This window comes from Aulonocara sp. 'chitande type north' Nkhata Bay, linkage group LG14, assembly GCF_057382095.1.
Source record: "Aulonocara sp. 'chitande type north' Nkhata Bay isolate Kocher_YH1m ecotype deep benthic linkage group LG14, A_spYH_male_GT1.1, whole genome shotgun sequence".
In the NCBI taxonomy this organism is placed as follows: Eukaryota; Metazoa; Chordata; class Actinopteri; order Cichliformes; family Cichlidae; genus Aulonocara; species Aulonocara sp. 'chitande type north' Nkhata Bay.
In genome coordinates this window covers 38587546-38611977 of record NC_141357.1, presented here as the reverse complement: position 1 = coordinate 38611977, position 24432 = coordinate 38587546, and the positions used below count along the sequence as shown (strand labels likewise).

General features: G+C 41.9%; 1 protein-coding gene across 1 annotated transcript in view; it reads left to right on the top strand.

The window, feature by feature from the left end:
* The first annotated feature begins 9883 nt into the window (after positions 1 to 9883).
* The window catches only part of LOC147315228 (uncharacterized), a 38474-nt gene continuing 23925 nt past the window's right edge, over positions 9884 to 24432 (top strand). Inside the window, exon 1 of the mRNA XM_086262485.1 lies at positions 9884 to 10040. The gene's annotated coding sequence lies outside the window, so the exon portion shown is untranslated. The remainder of the gene's footprint in view (positions 10041 to 24432) is intronic.

The window sequence follows — 24432 nt, the reverse complement described above, 5'->3', positions numbered from 1 at the left end:
GGAGGTGGTGAGTGAGGGGAAGCGAGATGAAGTTCATGAAAGGGGGGATGAATGTGGAGGTGTGTGTAGAGGGGGGGATGAGGGCAAGTAAAAGAGAGAGAGAGAGACTTGAGATGGAATTAAAGATGAAACCATGTTGGCATGTTTGTCAACTTTACCCTAAAGCTGTGTATGAGTGTGTGTACAATTACAGCCACTTACAGCTGTGCAGCCCTAATTAGCCCTCAACACACACTCATTAGTCTACAGTGGAAGACCAAAAGAAGGATAATGTGGGCCAAAGTGGGATGGTCCCCTCACAATCACAAGGTCAAAGTGGGAAAGTCTATTCTCCTCTAGAGGGGAACATCCTAACGAATGTAGCTTCAATTAGGGAGACTTTCAGTTACGGTGTGCCAACCAATCCAGACACATCAAACATCATCCAGAGGCTTCAGGCTTGACCAAAGGGAAGCTGAATTATTAGGATAACAAGACACTTTTTCCTAAAATCATCTGTTACAACACCAAAATCAGACAACTGCATGAGGATGACATGAAAAGGACCAAAAGCATCAGCCTTTCAGCCAAAAACCAAAAACTGGTTTCAGTCATTATGCAAATGTACTGTTTATAAGGTTGAAACCTGCAGTCAGCTGAGACTGAAGACGTCACCTGGATGAGTGACGAAACGTTTCTCTCACAAAACGCTACGTCCAGATGAACAGAATCAACTTTTGGAAAAACCGCAGTTCCTCTAATGTCCACATGAGGCTCCATAAATGTCATTCATCATTGCAAATATTCACCACAGTTTTAATCTTCGTTTGTAAGTTGTTCTCCTTCCAGCCCACAATAATACAAGCCCAAACCTCAACAAACCAACTTCATTACAAATACATAAACACCTCGGGGACTTTCTTCGCCCTGAAGTCATTTTCTCAAACACAGTGGAGTGCCAGACTGTGTGTCTCCTCCAGCAAGTTCCAATTTAGCTCTCACCTTATTTACTTTTCTTACCGAACCCCTTTATCAATTGATTTGGCTTCTTGGGAGCCAAAGCATGAAACCACCCAAAAATGTTGATTATTTAAAGTCATTATTTAAGAAATAATCTAATTCTATTTTTTTCTTTTGCTTTGACATACACTTGAAATCTTCCTGCCGCTACTATAATTGTAAGAACCTTACCTGCGCACCAGTGAGCTTGTTGTGATCATAGACATAATGTACTTTACACAGTAAAGGATTCCCTGTTTTTTTTGTCTATTTAAACACTAATGGAGACCATAACTGAAAACAAAAACATCATGTTGTATTTAATAGGGCTTTAAAATATACACATACCCATGAAGGAAGTGTTTGCTAATGGAATAAATCAGATGAGTTGTTGGGTAATATTTTTTACAGGCTCCTATACATTTTTTTAAACAAGCAGAGGAGTCACCCCCTATTAAAACTCTTAAGAGTAGTTTTAGTTTACTAGTTTTAATACTTAAACTTAAAACCACAGTAGAACAAAAGGCAAAGTCAAAAACAAGAGCAATTAAAAATTCAAATAAGTAAAAAGAAGTGGTCCAGGTGAGAGCTTGAATTCATGCGATTGTGAATTCTTCCACCCAACTTATCTTTTAGTGCTGACACTTTTAGATTATTGTTGTTCCTCACAATTAAAAATCAGCGATGAAAAGACACAAACGCACTTTTTGAAACCAAAGAAGTCGTCCCCTGCTGACCATTACTGAGAAAGGATGTTAACGGTGCTTCTAGCTTGGCTGCATTTTTCAGACCAGAAGCCATCTTAGCCTTTGTACTCAGAGTTTGCTTTTAATGCATATTTTAATTATGAAGCGATGTTTTTGTAATTTTAGTGTCTAAATGTAACCAGACAGACAGAAAATGAAAAATGGTACGTTATAGCCAAAGGAAGATACGATAAAAGGTCATACAAAAAAGGTGATTAGTGATTAGTTTTACTTTGAAGGTTATGTGACACAACCAGCTCTTAACATGTAGATTTTGTTGTGGCTCACATGAGAAATTAATTAAATTCAATTTAATTTTATTTATATAGTGCCAAATCACAACAACAGTTGCCTCAATGTGCTTTGTATTGTAAGGTAAAGACAAGGTTAAGGCTCTGCCTCCAACTGTACTTTTAAAGACCCCGGGAACCACAAGTAAACCTGCAGTCTGAGAGCAGTGCTCTGTTGGGTGATCTATGAGGACTTTCAGATAAAAATGGCCCTGATTATTCAAGATGTTATGAGAAGGATTTTAAATTTGATTCTTGATTTAACAGGAAGCCAAAACAGGAGAAATCTGCTCTCTTTCTAGTCCCTGTCAGGACTCTTGCTGCAGCATTTTGGATTAGCTGAAGGCTTTTCAGCGAGTTTTTAGGACATCCTGATAATAATGAATTACAGTCGTCCAGCCTGGAAGTAATAAATGCATGAACTAGTTTTTCAGCGTCACTCTGAGACAGGATATTTCTAACTTTAGAGATGTTGCACAAATGGAAGAACGCAGTCTTACATATTTGTTTAATATGTGCGTTGAAGGACATGTCGTGGTCAAAAATGACTCCAAGGTTCCTCACAGCGTTACTGGAGGCCAAGGTAATGCCATCCAGAGTAAGAATCTGCTTAGATACCATATTTCTAAGCTTTTCAGGGCCGAGTACAATAACCTCAGTTTGATCTGAATTAAGAAGCAGAAAGTTAGCGGCCATCCAGGTCTTTATGTCTTTAAGACATTCCTGCAGTTTAACTCATTGGTGTGTGTTATCTGGCTTCATGGACAGATAGAGCTGGGTGTCATCTGCATAGCAGTGTAAATGTATGCTATGTCTTCTAATGATGCTGCCTAAGGGAAGTCAAAGGAGCTTGCAAAGAAAAGCGTCTGGACTTCTTTAAGTTGCTTGAAGACGTTTCACCTCTCATCCGAGAAGCTTCTTCAGTTCTAAGGTCAAATGGTGGAGAGTCCCAGATATAAACCTAGTGGGAGTTTCCCCCCACAGAGGGACAAAAGGACCCCCTGATGATCCTCTAATCGCCTGAGCCAAGGTGGGAAACTGGGCGTGGGTCCCAATCAGCCAGAGTTTCGGGTGTGTTCATTGTGAAACCTGGCCCCACCTTATCATGCGAATTCCTGAGGTCAGATGGCCCAGGATGTGAGTGGGCGTTAAGGCGTCTGGGAAGGGATCTCAAAACTGGATTATAGATGGCAGAGAGTTGGTGTCGTAAACCCCCACCTCTGTTCAAAGATGGTCGCTCACAGTGGACATAGATGGCTTCTTTCACTCCTCTTTCAAACCATCTGTCCTCTCTGTCCAAAATGTGAACATTGGCATCCTCGAAAGAGTGTCCTTTATCCTTAAGATGCAGATGGACTGCTGAGTCTTGTCCTGTGGAGGTGGCTCTTCCAGACGCTTTTCTTTGCAAGCTCCTTTGACTACGATGACCTGGATGACTGAGAACCTTCACAGACATACTGCCTAAGGGAAGCATGTATAATGTAAACAGAATTGGTCCTAGCACTGAACCCTGTGGAACTCCATAATTAACCTCAGTGTGTGAAGAGGACTCTCCATTTACATGTACAAACTGGAGTCTGTAGCCACTTTTCCATAAGTACCTAGTCACAACACTCGAGTTGGATCGACTGGTTTTCCATTACAATCTGGTACTACCTAACATGTGTGGTTGTCATCATAGCAATGTGTCCAAGCATCATGCAACACGAACGCTACAAAACAGGTGGATGTCGAAGCAAGAATATACCTGCTGCTCGGTCTGTGGCTTTTCATTACACTCGGGGAAAACGGCGTTGTTTCTTGTTCGCCGGGTTTCGAAATGGCCGTTTTAATTTTCATGAATGAGAAACTCTCATGAGTAGTGAAGCTACTGACCAGCCAGTCGGTGGCATGCAGTCTGGCAACATCACATTTTAGTACCTGCTTGGATCGCCTGGAATCCTGGGCGGGTACTAAAAAAGTACCTGGTACCAGGAACTGTGACCTAATGGAAAACTGTGGCCAACTGTGCTGAGTCGATCCGAGTAGGTACTTATGGAAAAGGGGCTTGTTAGACAGATATAATTCTAACCACTGCAGGGCAGTGCCTTTGATACCTACAGGATGTTCAGATCACTGTAATAAAATATTATGGTCTGGTTGCCGTTAGACCGACTGCAGATTTCAGTTGCTTGCTTTGCGTTTTACTTCCCCAAACATAAGACACAAAATCTGTCAGCCCGACACACAGAATCAGACTCTCAGATTTTAAACCAGGTAGACATTTCTGCCATAAACTGTACACGTATAAGTAGGACCTCCACACGTGAAACGTAACGAGCCCATCCCTCTGCTCTGAGGAATCCCACGGAGCAGCTGTGAATGGAATTACACGCTTACCTGAAAGCATCAATGCATATTTATGTGTGTGTCAGTGCTCCTGGTCTCAAAGGCTCATTAGGTGAGCATATGGAGTGATGAGTGAAAAAGGTCTGCCGGTGATGGGGAACAGAAACAAGCCTGACTCAGCACTCCGGCTGCTGAATTACAGCTCGACGGTTTTACCTCTCTGCTTTTAATACACCGCGCTGAGTAGAACACACTAAAACTCGCACGACTTACCTTCGAATATCCGAGATTTGTTTTATTGGTCCGCAGAGATTTTATGCAGTCTTTAAAAAGGTAGAAAATGATTTTAATTTGCCTTTTAACCTTTTTTTTTAATATACAGACAGGAAGTGTCCTCTGAGAGGGACGGACCTGTTACTGCTGTGCAGGAGCAGTCAGGTGAAAATGATTTTTCCTCGGTTCAGTCGGGGATTTCAGCATGCTGTGACCCTGCAGGCAGTCTGAACCACTGGTAATAAAATGGAGACACATTAATTCCTGAAATGTTTCGAGATATCAGAGCGTGCAGTAGAACATCAATATATCATTACCACTTAAATGTCGAGACAGCAGTGTAATTACTGCAGACGAGAAAGCTGCCAGCCTCTATCAGTTCAGGAGATGTTTATATTCCCTCATGAAGATGCAGGATACTGAGAATGTGCTGCACATTTTAACCCCTTAAATCCAGCCACCGCTGATGATACTGAACCTGTTGTAGAGGTTCTGGACTCCAGATTTGATGCAACAAAAAACAACAATATTGCAAACGTTCCAGTCACAGCGGTGTTAGGTGGTAGAGTGTGCCTCACAGATTAGCTTTTTTGTTTCCTGTCAGGCTATTTGACCGGTAAACCAACATCACACTAATGACTTTCTCATCGGTACACACTAATAAGACAGTGTGTCACTTTGACTGCGAGGTTTATTTCTTGTTAGCCGACATATGAGCCAAAGGAAAAGGCAGCTAACATGACGAGTTGGCTAAACTTTAAAAATGTAAACCAAACTTGCCAATGTAGCTGCCATCACCAGTGTGTGAATGTGTGTGTGAATGGGTGGATGACTGGATATGTAAAGCGCTTTGGGGTCCTTAGGGACTAGTAAAGCGCTATATAAATACAGGACATTTACCTTTTTTTTTTTTACCAAACTTGCTACCTCAAAAAAGACTGACTGTGTAGGACTTCAAATGGATACGTTAAATACACTTAATATAATGATAATATAATATAATGAATACAAAACGTTACCTGATGAATCGTGCTTTATGCTGAGACATTCAGAATTTGGTGATGTTGTCATGTCAGTATGGACTAAAAAGTTTACTTTGTTAGTCTTTTTCTGAATAATTAAGAACACATCAGATACACTTCATCTCTATCTATCTATCTATCTATCTATCTATCTATCTATCTATCTATCTATCTATCTATCTACCTACCTACCTACCTACCTACCTACCTACCTATCTATCTATCTATCTATCTATCTATCTATCTATCTATCTACCTACCTACCTACCTACCTATCTATCTATCTATCTATCTATCTATCTATCTATCTATCTATCTATCTATCTATCTATCTATCTATCTATCTATCTATCTATCTACCTACCTACCTACCTACCTATCTATCTATCTATCTATCTATCTATCTATCTATCTATCTATCTATCTATCTATCTATCTATCTATCTATCTATCTACCTACCTACCTACCTATCTATCTATCTATCTATCTATCTATCTATCTATCTACCTACCTACCTACCTACCTACCTACCTACCTACCTACCTACCTACCTACCTACCTACCTATCTATCTATCTATCTATCTATCTATCTATCTATCTATCTATCTATCTACCTACCTACCTACCTACCTATCTATCTATCTATCTATCTATCTATCTACCTACCTACCTATCTATCTATCTATCTATCTATCTATCTATCTATCTACCTACCTACCTACCTACCTACCTACCTACCTATCTATCTATCTATCTATCTATCTATCTATCTATCTACCTACCTACCTACCTACCTACCTACCTACCTATCTATCTATCTATCTATCTATCTATCTATCTATCTACCTACCTACCTACCTACCTACCTATCTATCTATCTATCTATCTATCTATCTACCTACCTACCTACCTACCTACCTACCTACCTATCTATCTGTTAACTTATGTAACATTTTTTTAGTAAATAAACTCAGAAATTCAGATGATTAAATGTTTTCTATAAACCTAAGCCTGTGAGTCCACAGTATTTAAATTATGTTCTAACTCTCTATGATCTCACACTTTGCCTCATTCACATGCCCCATAACACCAGTTACAGAAACACTACTTTTAATTAACATTTAATCATTAACCCTGAACACGAGCACTGTTGCTGGTGGCCTGTTGCTGCTCTCGCTCCAAAAAACACTGGAAAGCACTTCTCATCCACTGGAATGACCAGTTAAACACATAAACATGACTAAACTAAGGCAGGTAAATATGAGTATTCTGTACTTTGAAAAACCAAGTACGAGTCACTGACTCAATATGAGTATAAATAAAGTTAAAGGCAGTCCACTGTGTGCATTTACAGTGTGAGGTCCTGTTTGCTCTGCCGGACTTTATATTGCTCACATTATGGCATGTTTGGCATCGTTAAAAAGACTGTCACGTTTTTTATGGTCAGAAGATGTTGTTGTGGGCTGAGACATCTGCAGTCATGTTTTAAGTCTCATTGCTGCCAACGTCCAAAAACTTGGAACATTTTTTAGAACATCTTATCAAAATGGCCAGATGTGCACCCCAGAAAACGGGGCTAGATCAGATTTTATGAGGGATACAATTCATGTGGAAATGTGCAGTCAAATAATACGTCTTCATCTGGTGACTTTTCTTAAACTATGAAAAAACAAGTTTGATTTCATCCACTAGGATCCTCTGTTGAATCTCCTTTGTTCTCTCCTTGGCTCTCCTCCTTTGCCCATCCACTCCTTCCCCATGTCTCCTCTCCTCAGAGGCACAGAGGGGGGATGAGGGCAGAGCAGAGGTAAAGGAGGAGCAGGAGAAAAGGAGGCTGCTGGCTGTCATGTCAAATCATCATCAGCATCAGACTGCAGAGTCAACGGCACGCTGAGTGACACATCCCTTTTCTGCTCGCTCACTCTCTCGTCTTCTTCGTGTCTCTTTTAAGATCCTTTAAGGGGTCGGCGTTGGACCGCGCTGTGTCTGCACGCGACAATTAACCCAGTCCCAGATGCTTTAGGCTTCAGAATAAAACAGCTACATTTCTTCTTTGCTCTTTAATGATCTGCAAACGAATGCACTGCAGTGTTGGGCAGTGGAGCAGACGTTTGTTTTTAAACTGGACTTATTTTTCTCATTTCCAGCTCCTCATTTCAGAGTAGCTTTGCATGATCTTCTGTGGAAAGCAACCCATGTGAAATCTTTTTAGAATGAGCATGAGCGTTTCTGGTGGGTCAATAGAAACTCTAAAAATTCATGCAGGGAAATTAAAAATCTTAACTGACACACAGCAGGGTCACTGAGTTGGGATAAATGGGATCAGTTGTAGTCAGTTCCAGCTCTATATTTTCATGCTCCTGCTAATAGATTTGCTTTGCATGATTCACAGTTCAAAATGATCCTTATTTGAATATACTGGGCCTTGGTGCAGCCCCTCAGTTTATCAGCTGTCTGAAATAAACCGTTTTAGCCCCTCCCACTTTAAGCCAACAGCTTTTTTAATTGGCTGTCCCGCATAAACAACAAGTTTAAACAACAGGTGGGTGGAGCTTTGTGAGATGATCAGATTATGGATGGTCTCACTTTGTGATATCATCCAGAGCTAAGAGCAAAAAAACAAATAAACATAAATCTGTGTTTAGAGCAATGTCCAACAATATTCAGTTATATCTGTTAAGATCCAATGAATGCAGCTTATTGAACAGTTGGCATGGAGTGAATGTTTAGCAGAGACTGTGATTTGGTTTGGTCTGTGCAGAAATTCAGAGTTGTGTTATCAGTTAAGTCTGTGAAGCAGCTTTCTTATGACTCTCCTACATAAAATAAAGCTGGTGTGTCACACTACTGCAGTAGTTACAAGGAGTAAAGTGCAGTTGCTGTTTATTGCTCTACAAACACACTTGAAATGCTGTAAAACCAACCGTATCATCCGTTGCTGCTGGACACTCCCCCAAAATGTCACATCAGGACAGCTTCTTCAGAAGCAGAGCGCAGTTAAAGGATGAAGATTATTAGACTGTGGTTGTGCCAAGTCTGTTCAGGTACATTAAAAACTAGAAATTTCGTGCCCAGAAACAGAAATGTGAATCTTTTGTCCTGTCTTGCTCCCCTAAACCCCAACTGCTGAGGATTCTTCCTGGTAAAGGGGAGTTTTTCCTTCCCACTGTCGCCAAGTTTTTGCTCATGGGGGTCATTTTTCAGTTTTCTACCTTTACTGCTGTTTACTGTAGATGCGATTAACCGCTATCTAAATAAAACTGAACTGCCTTGGATTAGTAAATTAACACTTGTGAATATTTTACAAACTGCTGTGAGACTGTTATTATCATAGTACAGCCAAATATTTTTGACACTGCCCCCTTATGACAGCAGATCCTCTCTGCAGTCCGTAGCTTCCAGCGAGCTACCAATGAGCTGCCTCCACTGAGCTATCATTTCCCCTTAAAGTGGACCTCAGAGCAACTGCAGTTCTGCAGGTTTCCAGTTGTGCTGAAAGAAAAACTGCAGCCATAATGTACACACAGTGAAGATGCAGTGTGGACACAAAAGGAGGAAATCCAGAGAAGATCTGAGCTTTTTGTGCATATTTCAAATTTAGGAGGAAGGGGCCACCTCGCCCTGCACCCTTCTCTCTTTTTCTTCTTTTCTTGCATTGATGCTTTGCCCCCATTGTTCTCCGGCCTACACACACACACACACACACACACACACACACACACACAAACACACACACACACACAAAGATGGAAAACAATGCGTGAAGCGTGAATGGAGCAGCCACCACAGGGAGAGTTGTAAGCTGCTGGCGCACAGAGGAGCGCCGCTGACTATCTCACTCCATCTGCTCCCTTTGTCTCTCACTCATCTCTCTCTCTTTTAATTCAAAGTTTGCACGCGCATCCCTCGCACGAGGGATGGAGAGAAAAATCATTTTCACATTTTCTCAGAAACATTTTTTTTGGGCAGTCTAAGGAGGTGGAGTCGGGTGAAGTGATGGTGGTGAGGGTGGAGATGATGGGGCTCCTGGACAAGGGGCGCAGAAGGGGTGGTTGCTAGGGGCAACCAAATAACGTTGAGAGGTGAACGGTGCGTGTGTGTGTGTGTGTGTGTGTGTGTGAGAGAGAGAGAGAGAGAGAGAGAGAGAGAGAGAGAGAAGAACCTGCCAACGTCCCGCTGCTCAACCCCTCGCGCCAATTTCATCTCACACAATTGGCTGAGCGAGAGAGAGAGAGAGCGACGACGCAGGCAGACGCGCGAGCGAGCAACAGAGAGAGAGAGAGAGAGAGAGAGGATGGCTGGTAGGATTTAGCCCCGGCAGCGTCTTTTCCCGTCCAACACAACAAGCGTATTACCTTTCTGTCCACGCGCCTGGAAACGGATTTACGCACACGAAAGGAGGTTTGTTTGCCTCTTTTATTTCTGCATTTCTCCACTCTGACCATCACTCTGCCGAGTGGCACATCTCTGGCGTCTTATTCATGTTTTCCTGCTCACCTCTTAATGAGCGGAGGCTTTTATTTCGGCTGCAGTTGGAGGCTACAGGTCGCAGGAGTGTGTTTAATGGCGATTAGCCGGCGGGTAATTAGCCTTTAACGGTCATATTAACCTGGTAGTAGTAGTGGTGGAGGTGGTGGTGGTGGCGTGCGGGGCAGTGAGGGTGTGCTGATCTGGGGTCCTCGTGCGAGGGCTTGTTTTTGTCGGCGGTGACGGTTGCGGAGGGGGACAATGAGCGGGGGCTGTTGTTTGGCGACGTCGCGCGCGCTAGTGCCCAAAAAGCCTTTGATCCAATTGCGTCTGTTTGCAAAGAGACACGTTTATATATATTTATTTCCATAGATTTTTTTTTTTCTTTAATTGAGTTGGGGGGGTGGAACACAGGATGGTTGCCGTGTTTTTGTGACGTTATGGAGCCTCACAGAAGCTGTGTGTGATAGGTGATGATACTCGCGCGGGGCTTGCGGTTGATACTTTGATGTCAGCTGTTAATGTCTCTCCGTGCTTCCACGCGGCTCCAAGGGGCGTTTGACGGACGGTTAGGTCGGTCCCTGTGGCTCTGACATGTGTATCTGTCATCACCTACTTGCGCGCGCGCGCGCGCCTGTGTGTGTTTCTGTTTTGAGCGCGTGCAGTCTGGAGAATATCCTACCACAAAAATAAAATCAGTGAATTAGAACAAATAATAATAATTTAAAAAACAACCCGTCGAGGCGCGTGAGGTTGTTTACGCGCCCGGGCAGCAGCGAGCGCAATAAACACAGAATCTCAGTCTGAATGCGCGCGCAGGAAGAAAAGAGACTGGAAAGGGGGCGGGGAGGGGAGAGGGCGCGTGAGGGTCTTTAAGCCATTTTCGATGAAGCGCGTGTTTAAAAAAAAAATGGTGCGCACATGGCGACAGACAGAATCACATCACAATCAGAGCCCAGCGTGCACGTGAGAAACGTAAACGAGGTCAGCGCGAGGAAAGCGGGAAAACTCGTGTATGTAGTGTCACTATCGGCTGTTTCCCGTCCTGTTGGCCCTGATGTGTCGAGGCTGGGGGTTAAAAGTGAGAAGTATGCCACTCTTTTCTTCTTCCAACAATAGACAACGACGTGCTTGTTGGGAATCTGGCGCTTCACTTGTTTTGCTCAGTGATGGATTCTCTGCGAGCCCCCCTCTCTCTGTTGTTGTTGATCGTAAAGCCATGAACCCCTCACTCATTTGCTGCTTATCTTGATTATGATTAAACTACCAGGTGGTGATTAATCGATCATTTAGCGGTTGTTTTGGGGGCCCATGTGCCGTCCATTGTTCCCTGTATAAAGCTTTTCATAAAGACACATTGAACTGTGTCGAGTTGGAGCTGAATGCGAATGTTTGCGCTGATATTTTTCTGTCCTTCTTGCATCGATGTGAAGTGTGTCTGCAGCAGGTGTAGTAAACACTGAAGTCTGCTGACCTTCTGCATCATCATGTTTTTATCGCTTTGTTCATATTTCTGCAGTGTTTCAGCTCTGATTTGGATTTTTTTACTACATAACTTACAGAATTATCCTTTAAAACTGCAACATGGTGGTAGGATTTTAAGCGTTTTCCCCTCCTTTGGTGTGTTTGGGAGGAAAGACGAAGGGGCACACGATTTAAAAACATGTCGCCATATTAGAAGCTTTTTTTGCCCCCCAAAATGGAGGGGGGAGGAGGCTCAGAGAGGAGCTCATTAGCAATGCAAATTAGTTTTTTCCCCCTCTTCATCGGGGGCTCGGGCACCTGCTGTCTCGAGCATGCGCGCGGCTGGCTGGCTGGCTGGCTTCCTCCCCTCGTCGTCCTCCTCGGGCCTCGTGTGCGCGCCTCCCTCCCTCCTTCCCTCTGCCTCCTTCTCATTAGACTTATGTTCCATTTTCCACTGCGCGCACACGCTGCAGGAGCTTTGACGGATAAAGAATAAATAAATAAAATAAGAAGGAGGAGGAGAGCTCGTGCACTCCTCTCTCTCTCATGCAGCTTCTAGCAGAACATGGTGGAAATAAACGGAGGAAAAGAGGGGAAATAAAAATGTGGGAGGACGGTTAGGGTTCAAGTTAAACTAGAAAGGGAAGAAGGACACAGAGCTAGGAGAAAGGAAAAAAGGAAGGAAAAGTGAAGAATGAGAGGTCACCTTATTTTAACTCAAATTTCACATTCACACAGGATAAAATATAGATAGTTGTGGTCTAACGCACATGTAGGGTTGTTTTATCTGCTTGGAAAGTCTGACGTCATACATTTACAGGTCCAAACGCTCCTTCAGGTTCTAAAATCAAACCAACCCTGAGACAGCACTCCAAATCCTTTCAGCTCCCTCTGACTGAAAGATGCTAAAAAAGAAGAAATTAAAGCATACAGCTGTGCTACAACAGTATTTTTATGTGATATAACACTGTTGCCTATTGTTACACCCATTTTTATGTATTTTGGGGTGCCATCAGGTGGTCTGGTGCACTGCTCCTTGCTAAATGGCGCTAGGAGAGCCAAGCGTCTCCTCGTTCAGACGGCTCATGTCTGAAATGACTGATTTGTCACAGCAGCAGATTAAATTTAGAGTTTGGTGTTTAGACTCCGGGCTTGCTGTTTTTTAATGATGGATGTAAACATTGGTGCATGATGAGTAAACGTCTGCCTGGAGGCTACAGGTGGATGCTGGGGTGGTGGAGGGGTTGAAACAAGTCAGAGGAAACTTTCAGTGTGAGTGTTTTTGGAGTTGTGATCAAAGTGAAGTGTGTTGTGACACAGGGCAGTATTTTTTATGTATTTTGTACTAAATTTAGCTTCCATAAGTTTATTAAGTACATTCAGTTTTAGTTTAGTTTTTAATAGATTATTAGAATATATATTGGTATTTATCAGGGAAAAAAATGTAGTAGTTACTTTAGTCTGAATATTAGTCATAAACTGAATTCTCACATAGTTTCTCCTGTTTCTCTTATATTTTTCTTTATATTTCTTATTTAATTTAAATGATACTCTTCTTATGACACATTGTTTAGTTTTATTTTGTTCACCTTTAGTTTAGTTTCAGTTAAATAGATTAATCTTCCTCACACAAATGCGTCAGTATATCCGTCCAACATCTATAGATTTATTGATTTTAGCGCCTGATATTTACCTGATGTTGCCTGGATTTTGTGGCTTTATAATATTTGCACATTACATAAAGAAAGAAGTAGAAGTGGAAAAACTAGAAAACCAAAATAAACATTAAAAATAATCAGAACTCAACAGTCAAAGTCAAAATATCAGCATCCAACCCAAACTCACAGTGTTTACATTTTACAAACAGGTTTAGTTTGCTTTTGCCGATGGGAGGAAACTGTTGTACATACCAGTATGAATAAATCTGCAGAATATTTGTATGTTTGCTGATATGGTTAAAGAATAAAACTGATGTCAGAATCTGACATTTATCACATAAATTTTTCATGAGATAAATGTTTAAAGATCTGAAAAAGCTAAAAGGCTGCAGTTTTTACATAACGATCAAAGGGAGGAAAAATGTCGCCATTAGCTTTGGTTGTTTTAAACATCGATGTTGGGGCAGAATTCATAGTAAACACTGATTCATTGACGCACAGAAGATGGAAATCTGGACTAGAGCCCCGTGTTTTGATCGGTATTGGCCTTGTCCACTGACATCGGCACAGAATAAAACGGCATTTACTGAAGTCAGAGCCGATGTCAGTTGCGTTACATAAGTTTTTCACCAAATTAATGGCATTTAGTAAATATTTATGATTAAGATTTCTCTGTTTGTCTGCAGGAAAGGGGGATAAATAATAATCACTAATAGAGAGAGAGAGATGTCAGCTATTGGTCCAGTTGTGATGTCACACCCAGTTCTGATTTTTCTTACAAAAATCTGTGTATAACATGTCGAACGTTTAGTTTGACCTTTGACCCTAGGCTGCTCATCGTTGCACAGTCAGTATAACGTTTAAAAACATATTTCAAGTTTTGACTCAGTACCAAGACGATATGGTCACCTTCAGCACACACGCAGTCCCAGCTTGTGTCAGAAAGAAGACTAATTAGCTGATAAGCAAAGGTTAATGGGCTGAATGATGAATGGGAGATAAATGAACGAACGCAGGAGACGAGAAGACGGGACGACGAAGATGAACGATAGACAAAAATGACAAATTATTGTTGGGGTTAAAATGGCGAAAGTAAGAAGAGAAATGGGCAGGAAGCAATGACGAGGAGCAAAAGGATGGATGATGGCTTATACGTGGAGGAACATGCATAAAGGAAAGGAGAGAGCGATGCAGAGGATGGCACGGCAAATTAAAGAGACAGAAAAAGAAGAAAAGGGTAAGAATGAGGAGAAGAAATGAGGTTAAGAAGGAGAAAGAAGGCACAAAAGGAAACAGGAAGATGTTAACAATGAAAGATGGAGCAGAAGGATATTAGGAGCCAAAGAGACAGTGAGGAAAGGAGTGAAGAAATAAGAGAAGGGTAATAAATGGAAGGAAGGGAGGAATGAGAAGTGGTGAAGGAGGTCTCATTTAGAGGAAGATTAAAGGAGACAAAATAGTTGAGGGTGATAATGATCAATCAGTGAGTGAAATATAAATGACAGAAGTTTTGTGGGAACCCAGGACGCTGTGTTCAGCATCACGTATCGCAGCTAACCGCGAACAATCAGCGAGGAAAATGGATCTATAGATGCCGAACGCGGCGAGCGCAGAGGAGGGGATTGTTTCCTCTGGTCACGCGTGGATCATGTGGTTGTTTTAAATTCAGTGAAATGCACAACATGTGCAAAGTCTTCGCTTTACTGTCATGCAAGACTACGATGGATCCACGAGTTTCTCCGTATACGCTCATCTTTACCATTAAAAGGTCACCTGTTTAGCATCGATGGGAAATCATTGGGATACGGCTAAACCCTGATTTCTGATTAGCTTAGTCATGCTCATTTTTTAAACTTCTCACCTTACAGCGTATTCTTTTTCAGTATGTTTGATTTATGTAATGCTCTGCATGTCTGCAGCGATGTATCTGCAGCATCGCTCTGGTAGGTCAGGAACAGAGTTTAGGATGTGAAGTGTCTGACCAGCGCTGCGTTTCTGGGTCGGATGCTGATTGATTGATATATTAGCTTATGCATTGCTCATTTTTTGGTATTAGCATTGTGATTGCGAGCTAGTTGGCACATCACATACTCCCCCTGAAAGTGTGACATGTTGACAGCTTTCGTCAGACATCACCTGTGGCTTAGAAAAGGTGCCAGCTGACACAGTAGCGTTGGATGCAGGGAGACCTGCAAGGTGCACACTGGAAAGCTGTAGTAGTGGTGAGGAAGTTTTGGCTCTAAAAACTGCCTGGTCAGGTGGAGGAAACAGTACTGGGTTAGATTGTAATGTTGTAGGCTGCATATAAGAATTGGACATAAACATTAGAGGACCTGCATTAGCTTCATTTTTCAGTCAAAAAGGTTGCTGTTTGATTCAGATCTGTCCCTTTGATGAAAAATGATGAGTTTGGAATGACCGCCCTGTCACCTTAACTCCCCAGAACGAGAACGGGCTGGTTAGCAACTTAAGGTGAAGACACAGCTCGACTCACTGTCGTCTGAGCTGCAGATTCCAGCGTGTGCTGCAGATAAGTTAAAGAGTTAAAAACACTGAAGTGAATGGACGTGGATGTGACAGCGCCATTTCTAAAGCACCCCAGTCATAAGGGTTTTATATTGGCACATACTGGATGACACAGACACTCAGGTGTCTGGATTTGGGCTATAAATAAACTGGATTTTCAAAGCTGAAGAATATATGAGTAAGGAAATATTTAACTTAATTTAACTAAAGTCCAAACACGATGTCTTTAAGGAATGCTCTGCTGCATTTTGTTCACATTCCTCTGAGAATTTAACATTTTAAGAAGAGTTAAAATCTTTTGAAGAGATAACATTAGAAAAGGTGCAGAATTAACCAGAAACTCTCAAACTTTCTTTTAATAATCACCCCCTTGTTTCTTTGAATATTTGTGGTTGTTGAGACTGTTCATCCAACAAAACAAGTGATTTGGGGAAGTTTTGAGATGTTCCAGAACAAACTGGGAATAACTAAAAACAACAGCAACCTGCACCTCCGCAGCAGGTTTTGGCTCGTCGAGGTGGCTGTTTGTGTGTTGATGCTGAATGGCTGATATGAAGAGATTATTTGACCAGAAAATAAAATGTGGCGGAAAAAAAGAAAACCTCTGCTGGAAAGACTTAAGAGATAACATCAAATCGGTATTAAGCTACGCAGACAGATAGCGCTGCCATGGATAAAATATTTAGCTGGATTTCCAAATCAGCCTTTCCCCCCCACATTACTCTGAGAGTGTGTGTGTGTGTGTGTCTCCCCCCAAATCCTACCCAGCATGCCTGCGGAAAACAGGGTCAGGCCGGAGAAAAAAGAGAACGAGAGCGAGCACATGATGGGCAGATAAAGGCTCGTCTGTGTCAGAGGGAGAAGAGAGCAAGGAGGAGGAGGAGGGCAGGACGATGAAGGGGCCTCTCTGTTGAAGGAGGGAGTTCAGGCTCTATAGAAATCTCCCATGGCGGACAGAAACAAGGCATTTAGTCTGTGAGTCGGCCTCTGGAACGCCATAATAGGCTCTTATAATGATGCCACTATGGACAGGGACGAGAAAACACAGAATGTCCCTTTAAACTGAGCTTTTGGTGAGAAATGCCTGTAGTGTGAAGGAGGTGGATGAGCTGTTGGAGGGCCTGCAGTAACATGGACTCTCTGTTAAAGTCGACTTATCCTACTTTTCCTTACTTCATGGGCAAAGTTTTGAATACTGAGGTCAGAGTATGTACACGTAATCCCTGAAACCGAAGGTCAGACTTCTCTCTGCTCCCAGTGCTCAGAGTTTTACTCTTAGATGTCACAGACAGCAGATTTCCTCAATATGGTCATTCACGCAGAGAAGCCACGCCCACCTGCAGTATAGACTTGCTTACGAGGGGCAGCCAATGAAAGGAAAATATGACAGATTTTTCTCCCAGGATTCAAAGTTTAAAAAAATATGTGAGTTATTAATTATGGGTGCCTAATGAATGGGTTTTAAGAATGCATGGTGAGTAAAAAGTGGATTGAAAGAAATTGATTAAAATCCCCAAAGAGGATACAGTCTGAGGAAAAACATAAATCTACCCAGATTAAATTTATCTGTAAGTGTATCAAAGATTAATTTCATGAGTTGTGCTGAAATAACACTGAGCAAAGAAAAGAAAATCTTCCACTGTGACTATTAAATCATTAAATAGACCGAATATGCTTTTCTCTGTGATTTTTGTGAGGCACAGCCAATCAGAAGACAATCGGCTTAAAGGAGGAGGAGCTAAAACAGCTTGTTTTAAATAGAATGAACTGAGTTCCCTCAGAACTGAGAAGGATTATTTTGAGTTGTGAATCATGCAAAGCTACTCTATTAGGACTTCCAAGCATTGTTTGGGGAATTTGGTTAATGCTCACACGTGAGTTCTCGTATATTCACTTAATGAGCAACTGGTCTCTTTGGAAGAGAACTTAATTGGAAGTTAATAAGTGTTAACTGGAAATGTTATAGGTTTGCAAAAATTACATATTAAGTTTGGATTCCTGTGTTGAACCTTGAATATAAATCATTCTGTCGTTAAAGAAGAGAAGCAGGGCTGATGGTTGGAGAAACTTGCCTATTGTTCAGATAATGTGGGAAGTAGTTTCACAGTTGGAATTACAGTGGATGTTTTTCATTGTCCACGATGCATCTGTGCTTCCAGTCGCCCACGCTTCCTTCACGCCAAGCTTCAAACAGAAGATGCTGTCGTTTTGGTCTTTTCTGCAGCTTCGAATTTGAACGTAAAATAAAAGGCTGACTTCTGAGAGAACGTCACATCTGTACAGCCTGGATTTCATTTTGACTTCTATAAAGAAAAACCTTTATTCTTCTCAGACTGTCAACAAATATCTGACCAGATAGAGGAAAATTCCTTCTTCCCAACTAGTGAATGATATGTTTTATTAGGACGAGCAGACAGCAGCTTCAGATCCAGGTATCCATTTAAATGAAGTCAGGAAATATACCGACTTATTATCAGTCACGTATTTCATATGTGAAATATCGTCAACACTTTTCACAGGATTCTACATTAAATGTGTGTTTGTAACATGGTGAAAAGCTGTTTTCCTATTTAATTCAATTCAGTTCGGTTTAATTTACACGGCACCAAATCACAACAACAGTCGCCTCAAGGCACTTTACATTGTGAGGTAGACCCTACAATAACACATACAGAGAAAAACCCAACAATCATATGACCCCCTATGAGCAAGCACTTCCAGGTGTGCCTCAAGATTTTATGACATATTCATTATAATGCATTTTAAAGATAATGATATATGTATAGAAAACATTGTTTAAATCACTTCTGTCAGAGGGAAGTTTGGTCTGTTGGTTCACTGGTGGATGGTGGGAATTATGGGAGGGTAACACACATGCTCTGAACCACAAATAAGGTGCAGATGATCCACTGCCTAAAGAATAGAAAGGAAGTAAGTCCACTAAAGTGGAATATTAATGCTTTGATTGGACATTTGAATGGGATATCAGTCCGATCCTGTCTTAAAAAGTTGGTTCAATTGACATTATTTGATTTCGTCACCTCGGATCAGCTCCACAACGTGTCTGTGAGGAGCAGTAAAGGAAGATAAACTCCGAGTCAGAGGAGGAAAGTCAATAACAGCAGTTTCCTAATGACTCTCAAAGTTGAAATCAAACTATCAAATTTGTTGAATAACATTAAAATATTTTTGTTCCTAGTCTCTGCTTGACAGTCGGGGTTACAGCTTTTTAATTTGACACCATTATTACAGAACCCAGCATGAGCAGATACCAGAAGCAAAGGTATCAGTATTGGACCTGGAAAAAAATTGGATTGGTGCATCCCTAACTTGGACACCAAACACCCTTTCTATTCATAGGAGGGCTGAATCTGAACCAGACACAGGAAGATTGTTAATTAGACTGTGTCAGAGTGTGAGGTGATGCAGGCAAAGAGGAAGGCATCAAATCTGAATTTTGCATATGTGAGTACTGGTGTGATATGGTCAGAAAAGGTTTCACCTTTGTTGTGTTTAAAATATTGACAAATGATTAACAGCAAAGACGGAAAACACCGGGTCCAAATTCCAAGAGGGTCCATGCAGAGTGTTTGAGTCGGCCTTTCAGCTCTCCTGTGAAGGACTTCATCAGCTTCTAAAGCTGAAGATGCCGTTCAGATGAAACTTTTGCAGAGGACATAAGTTTGTCCAGTTTGTCTTGAGTCAAGCATATTAGCCCATCGTGACCTGCATGGACCTACACACATATGTCTACAAGGAGAACCTCACACAGCTCTAACAGATCAATACAAACAATGAGCCGACAGCTCTGTTTCTTTTTTGTCTCCCAGATTGTGTGTTCATACTCTCCGGGTGTGGTGCAGATAAAATAAAACTCCTGATTTCAGCTTGTAAGAGAACCAGGAAGTAAAAACAGACCTTAAACTCTGACTTCACTGTGCATGGACAGTTTGGCCTCTGAGACTTCCTCCACTTGGCTAAATTAATGAATAACTTTCTCAAACAGAAACCGTCACTGTAGTTCTTCAGTTAAAATGTAAACCGTGCTGTTAATCAAGCTGCAAGTGAAACAGCAGAGTCCAAAGTTACAGCAGTGCCCCGGAGATATAAATTAATCTTAAATACTGTCCTTACTCCTTGCTTGGCATCAGCCCAAATTAGTCTGGATTAGGACTGCTGTCTCCATCCTTCTTAAGATGGTGTGACAGAGACTTCCCCCTTTTAGGTTTTACTGGCTGTCAGAAGATTTTAGTGAGTTCAGACTCTAATGTCTGTGCCGTCTCCAAAAACTGCATTTTTCTTTTAGTGGGTGCATAACAGTAAAGGTAATTATTCAGTTAGCTTTACTGGTATTCAGTTATTCAATTCCATATTTTTATTCATGTACTGTATCAGAGCAGCTTTGCATTATTCACTGTTCAAAATAATCCTTGTACTCGGTCTAAGTGCAACCACTCAATTCATCTTCTGTCTGACAGAAGTTGTTCTAGTCCCTCCCCCTTTTGGGATAACTTTTTTTCTGATGGGCGGTTCCATTCATATCTACATACCTGCCAGTCCAGACGATAGAGTGGTTGAGCTGATGTATCAGTATGTCCCGACAGCTAACATACAACAAAAAGTCATTATGTCCGCTTTTCTTCATCGAGTTCTTCGCCTTTCTCAACAGAACTCCATCTGGAACTGATTTAAACACAGAATGACTACAAGTTGCAGCTTTTTAACCTCTAGTGTCGAATCACTGCAAAACGTAAACGCAGCACGACACAGATTTCTGTGCCATGGGTCTGAGTCTGGACACTGGTGACATTAGTTTGACTCCACTGTGGCCTTTTCTGCTGCTACCAGGGTCACAGCTGCCACAGAGGACTTCACGTTCGTGTCCTCTGAAAGTTTCTGGCAAAGCGAAAATGATCCATCGAGGTTTTTAAAGATGGTGAAACACGATTAAACAAAAGGCATTTTAGTGTTGTCCGCTTTGAAGATGAGCCCCTTCTCACCAACTTTTAACCAACCTGCAGGCCCGAAAAAGCCAACACTGAAGTGCAGTTTCTCTAATGACCACTAGAGGCTGCCTCCAAATCTTCAAAATGCTACCCTTCAGCCTTCTAGTAGTTGCACCTGTGGTATCAATTGAAAGTCCTTGGTAACCTTAACACAGCTGAAGTGCTAAAGTTCAAAGTAATCCTTATTTACTGTCACATTAAAGGCTTTAATGGACCTTCATGAACTGCTGTGAGAGTTTGTTGGAATGAACCTGCTGCACAAATGTTCAAGAAAGCTGAGCAAGGGTCACATGTCAGATGATTTTCGGATACATTTTGGATCAATTGTGTTTGTTAGACTTGATTTTGATTAAACCAGCAGAAACTGCTGGTTCTGCTGCAAATCCATTTAAACAAGTTTTTATGTCAACACTGAAGATGTGTGAGGGAAGTCCTTCACAGGCAAACCCGTGTGAGGACACTGTGTGTGGTCTCTGCTGCTCCTGCAGATGGATCTAACATGCTTAAAGCATGTGCCGTGTCATTTGAAACTTTATGGCTCAGCGAAATCGTCCTGTCTCTTGACCCTCTGCACTCTGTGGTCAGAGATGAAGGTTAGTGTCAGAGCCAGACACCTGCCTGGAGTTGAACTGTTTTACCTTCGGCAGACAGGGTGAAGGTGACGGTGGTCCCGCGGCCCCACCGTGCATCAGGGTAGCATTTTAGATCAGAGAGCTTGTTTCATGGTTTTAATTTTAACGGCAATAAGGTCTGCGCTCAGTGGCTGTAAGGCCGGTGGTGGGGTATAAGAATAAGTCTGTCCTTTCTACTTCAGGTTCACCGGAGGCTTTAAAAAAGATGGTGGTCTGGGTTAAAACAAACCCCGTGTCACAAACCAAATCGTCCATCTGTATACGTGTGGTTACACATGTGCAAAACAGCACTAGTGTAGCTTTTTAAGAGCCAGTGTGCTTCATAGACGTTTCAGTTCAGTTTTATTTACATAGCACCAAATCACAGCAGCAGTCACCTCACGGTGCTTTACACTGTAAGGTAAAGAACCTGCGATAATGCAGAGAAAGCCCCAACAATAAAAAAGGGGCTTCCATTGAGCAAGGCGACAGCGGGACAGAAAAACTCCCTTTTAACGGGATACACCTCTGACTGAACCAGGCTCAGGGACTCATCTGCTGCGGGACAAAGGACACTAAACATATTCTCTCATATCTTCATTTTCTTTGGTAAAACGTTGGCTCTGCTGTGCAAAACTGGCCCTGCCTTCCTGGATTTGATTATTTCTCACTGAGAGGCGTTGCTATCAAATCCAACAACCTTGAGTTTCAGGGCAAACTGTTTAACATGTCAGCATTCGGGGGATATTTACCCTCTTTTGTGGGCTCTTTTAAACTGAAGGATGAATCAGGAGGACAGCGGTGTCTTGTCTTTCTCTGCTCTTGTAGTGGTTGAATGGGTTGCTGTGTTGTTATTGCATTTCTGCAGATGTCACGGCCCTGTGGAGACTTAACACTGTACGTGTGATCTGTTTTTAATCCACAGTAGTAATGTGTTTTCCCCCCTCTCTCTCTTTATCTGCCTTGTAGCTACTCTCCTTTTTGCAGCTCTTTGGCAGATTGAGCTGAATTGAAGGGTTTTTGATTCAGCATTGTGCCCTCATTACCATGCAGACCTATATTTTCAAAATACAATTCCCTAATTATCCGTGCTGTCGTAGTTCTGCATCAGGAGCAGGAGGGGTGCTCTGAAAAGGCTTTCATGTGCAGCGCAGTGAGGGTCCCGTTATTCTCAACTCCTTCATCAAAAAAGAAAGAAAGATTTGTGTGTGCTGGTTCAGATGAGAGCGTTTGTTCCTGGTTATTCAGGGAAAGAAAGGGCAGGAAGTCTTGCATTTTTGGGAGGATTGTTGAAGAACTGCAGCTGTTTGGTTTTTTTTAAAGGACCACCTATGAAAGTACAAATGAACAAGGGCCCAGCCAGCGGTGCATTACATGGATGGATGGCACTAAAAATTGATATTTAGGTTCAAACGGTTAACTCATTGGCCAAGCTTCTTCTTCTGTAAATGCAACACCCTGAGAACTTTCTCATTTTCCTGACACAGGTGGATGCAAGGCTAGAAGATGAGCAGCCAACTGTCCTGCATGGTGGTGTGACCCTTTAAAGTTTACCCAGAATGCATTTTTTGAGGTGAAAACAGATTGAATTGGGTGACAATGCTTGTTTCTATTCCTTTGCAGACATTAGGGGCCAGATTTACTAAACGGGGCAAAGTATCACAAAAAGCCCAAATAGTTGTGATTTTATGGGGGATTTAAAGAAATTGTGCCATTGTCTAAATCCAGGTACTGTTAGTTCACTTCAAAATCAACAAATAAGTATTTAAATCAGTCTGCACACTGGATTTAAATATTCTTCCCCTGATATTTCGCAGCTTGAGAAAGGAAGTCCCAGAAACACACATCCAATAGGGTCAGCTGCAGAAAGCTCTGAATTCTCAGCTCTTACAGTCTTGTAGCTGCGCTGTCTTTGTAAATACAAACTTCTGCTTTTTGTCCTGGCACAGTACGCTAGGAAATCCTAAACATTGTTCTTGTTTAACTGCGTTGTATAGCACTAAATTTTGAAAGACCAAAACCAACAGTGTGCTCCTCTGGTATTCACAGGAGAAAGCCCTGCAGGTTTTCCTGTTGCTTTTCATTCTTGCTGTTGAATTTACAGACAGGACGTCACCACACATATCCTTACAGTCAAATATTCAAAAACAAAGGGGAGATAAAGACATAAATGGAGGCAACTCTCAGACAGCAGCAGAGAGACTGTGTGGTCCCATGGGCTGAATCCAGTTTAAATTGGCTGCTTTCCTCGCTCAGGATTAGACCTGGGCTTAATACCTTTACACTAAAAGGCCTTTCCGTTCTCTCCGAGGGCAATCTGCTGCAGGAACACACCCGGCTTTTAATCCACAACAACAACAACAAGTGCGTGGCTGAAGCTGGCGGAGGCGAATCGCACCACGACGAGCTCAAAGTCTAGTTTAAAAAATAACAGAAATCTGGGAAATTATTAGACAGAGTAAATCGGTTCTTATGCAAACGAGGAAGCGGTTTCTGTTTCTGGCAGCCATCTTTGTTTTGGTCAAGGAAGGTGCAGCTTATGGGGAGCTTTCAAGTTCTTTAACAACAACCGGACACGGGAGACTGGTGCCAATTAGATAAGTTCATTGACACAGATTGAATCAAGAACTGGTCTAAAAGCAGATTATTTCTTCTTCTATGGTTCTTTAATGTGAAGGTGCTGTTTTCCTCGCTGGTAACCGGAGTATCTTTGGATTTTGGTTGGATAAAATGGAGAATCTGAAGACTCCAGTTTGTTTTTATTTGACTTTATGATTGTGTCATGCAAAAACACCACCATGTCCAACTGTAAACCCCCCAAGACACAATCAAGAAGAAACTGCAGCTATGCTATGAATATTACAGAGTACTCACACAACCTGCATGTTTGTAAATCTGATGATTTTATGGGTAAGAGGAAGGATTCCTGTTACAGACCATTATCTTATTAACAGCTTGCCGTAACGTCATGTTCATGGCTGAAGTTTTACTTGATCCAAGTACGTTTGTTATGTTGTTAAAAAATATTTCAACAAGTTCTCTTAAAACAAGTCAATAACTT